Source organism: Marmota marmota, unplaced genomic scaffold, assembly GCF_001458135.2.
Source record: "Marmota marmota marmota unplaced genomic scaffold, marMar, whole genome shotgun sequence".
Taxonomy (NCBI): domain Eukaryota; kingdom Metazoa; phylum Chordata; class Mammalia; order Rodentia; family Sciuridae; genus Marmota; species Marmota marmota.
Genome location: NW_026000079.1, coordinates 3,595,444 through 3,598,710, shown reverse-complemented (window position 1 = coordinate 3,598,710; position 3,267 = coordinate 3,595,444).

Here is a 3,267-nt window from a genome sequence, read left to right as displayed (position 1 = left end):
GGCGCGGTCCTGGGGATCCGCAGGGCGCCCGGCGCTGGCGAGCCACCGAGGCTAGAGGGAGGTGGGACCCTGCGGGCAAGACGGATATCCCGTCTTTGCCCCGCACTCCCAGGTCTTCCGTCCCACATCTCTGGGGCTATCTGATTGGCTAGGGCCCAAAGTCCCCTTGTCTTACCTCCAAGATTTCAAGACCCCATCAGTGCATTCTGGCGCCAAAAGGAAATCCTTCCTTCCTGGGACAAATTTTTCTTTCTGCCTTACCTCGCCAGCACCCATGAGGGGCGAAAGGGTAACGGGAAAAGCGAGAAGACATGTCTTGAGAAGCATCCCTTCCAGAGGACCACTGGCCCAGCTGACTTCTGCACAGCCTCCTTCCTTCTCCCAGGCGTGGAATAGCAGAGGGACCAGTTCAGGGGTTGCTGAAACCCTATCCACTGAACAGCCTCTCCAGTTCACTGTCCCGTCTCCCATTCACTTACCATGCCTCGGGCATGGCCCCAGGATTCCCTCCAGCCTCACAACCTCCTACTGCTCTCCCTCTGGCCCTGCTGGTCTCTTTATGTTTTCTGTTCCTTGAATGCACTAAAGTGTTTTCAACTCAGAACTTTCACTATTTCCTCAGCCTGGATCCTCCTGGCCCACAGCCCTGTGCCATGCATGAGTGTCCTTTGCTGTCCTTACATTGGGTACAAAAAAGGAAAATACAAAAGAGGACTCAGCCTACTCTTTTTTGGTAAAGGTGCAAGAGCCTCATTCCTTAAAAAGGGACAGAGTGATGCCTCAGATAAGGCTGTAGATGTGGAGGCCAGCAATTTCTCTAGAGGGAAGGGCGTGTAAAAGAAAGAAACGTATCGAACTCCAAGAGCAAGACATAAGTGAAAGGGGGCCATATTTTACCAATAATCATTGGTGTTCCACGTTTTTGTTGGTTGGTTTTTTGTTTTGTTTTGTTTTGTTTTTGGTACCAGGAAATGAACCTAGGGGTGCTATCATTGAGCTACATTCCTAGCATTTTTTTTTTTTTTTGGTGGGTCTGGGGATTGAACCCAGAGCCTTGGAATGTGAGGCAAGCATTCTACCAACTGAGCTATATCCCTAGCTCCCATTCCTAGCACTTTTTATTTTCATTGTGAGACAGGGCCTCCAAGAGTTGCCAAGGACGGCCTCAAACTTGCCATTCTCCTGCCTCAGCCTCCAGAGTCCCTGGGATTACAGGGGTGAACCACTGTGCCAGGCCTGTTAAGCTCTTAATTAAAAAATAAATGTTGGGCAGGGGTTGTGGCTCAGTGGTGGAGGGCTTGTCTAGCATGTGTGAGGCACTGGGGTAGATTCCTGGCACCACATAAAGATAAACAGATAAAATAAAGGTATTGTGTCCATCTACAACTAAAAAAAAATTTAAATAAAAGTTATTATTACAGGCAACTCCAGATTGTTCAAGGAAATATTATGCATGCTATGTTTTGATTATGGCAAATTATACTTTCAAGATTATTGGTGGGGCTGGGGATGTGGCTCAAGCGGTAGCGTGCTCGCTTGGCATGCATGCGGCCCGGGTTCGATCCTCAGCACCACATACAAAGATGTTGTGTCCGCCAAGAACTAAAAAATAAATATTAAAAAATTCTCTCTCTCTTTAAAAAAAAAAAAAAAAAAGATTATTGGTAATTACCGGGGTTGTGGCTCAGTGGTAGAGGATTTGCCTAGCACATGTGAGGCACTGGGTTCAATCCTCACCACCACATAAAATAAATAAATAAACAAAATAAAGACATTGGGTCTATTAAAAATATTTTTTAAAAAATATTATTAGGGGCTGGGGATGTGGCTCCAAGTGATAGCGCACTCGCCTGGCATGCGCAGGACGCTGGGTTCGACCCTCAGCACCACATACAAAGATGTTGTGTATGCCGAAAACTGAAAAATAAATATTGAAATTCTCTCTCTCTCCTCTCTCTCTCTCTCTCTCTTTTAAAAAAATATTATTAAAAAAATAAAAAATATTATTGGTAATTAGTAAAATTAACTAGGAATAATGACAGACTGAGGAAACATGAATTCTAGTTCCAATTATACTTTAATTTATATACATGTAATTTAATTTTATGTATTTTTTTAATTTTTAAATTGACATATAAAAATTTTATATATACCCAAGTACTTGGCACACTCCTGTAATCCTAGCTATTGGTGAGGTTGAGGCAAGAGTATTGCAAGTTTGAGGTCAGCCTCCACAATTTAGTGAGATCCTGTCTCAAAATAAAAAATGAGCCAGCTCGGTGGCACAGGCCTGTAATTCTGAAGCCAGATTTAAAGTTAGGTAGTCAGTGTAGTTAGGTAAATCGGGTCTAATATCGAGTGAGATCTAAAATGGAGGCCATGTAGAGAATGAATTCCAGGAAAAGTTGAACAACTCTCGGAATGTTAATGAAGTCCGGGAAAAGCCTAAGGCCAGAGCCCATCCCAAAGAAGTATTAATGAACAGCCCCCAGCAAACTTGAAGATGCTGACTCAGAAGTCCTTCCTGCCCAGATTACTTCTTTGGCCCACCTGTGTCCCACCCCTCGGGCCTTCCCACCTACATTCCATCACTGAAGGAACTATAAAAAGGGGAAACAGCCGCACTTCCACGGATTCCATCTCTTGGGTCCCCTTCTTCCTCCTCTTTCTCCGGGAGAAGTCTTTTCTGCTGTCCTTTAATAAACTTCTACTTTCCACTCTGACCTTGCCTCGGCTTGCTTCTCTGGTGTTATACTTCAATATTGGGGAAGCAAGGACTCGTTCACCGGTCAGCAACGGTAACAATTCTAGCGGCTCAGGAGGCTGAGGCAGGAGGATCATGAGTTCAAAGCCAACCTCAGCAATGACGAGGCACTAGCAACTCAGTGAGACTCTCTCTCTAAATAAATTACAAAATAGGGCTGGGGATGTGGCCGAGTGCCCCTGAGTTCAATTCCCAGCACCAAAATAAATAAATAAATAATAACTAAAAAATAAAAAGGAGCCAGATATAGTGGCACAGGCCTATAATCCCAGCAGTTTGGGAGGCTGAGGCAGGAGGATTGCAAGTCTGAGGCCAGACTTAGCTAGGCCCTAAGCAACATAGCCCTAAGCAAACTTGCCTCAAATAAAAAAATAAAAAGGGGGCTGGGGTTGTGGCTCAGTGGTAGTGTGCTCACCTAGCACCCAGTGAGGCACTGGGTTTGATCCTCAGCACCACCACCAAAAAAAAAAAAAAAAAAAAAAAAAAAAAAAAAAAAAAAAAAA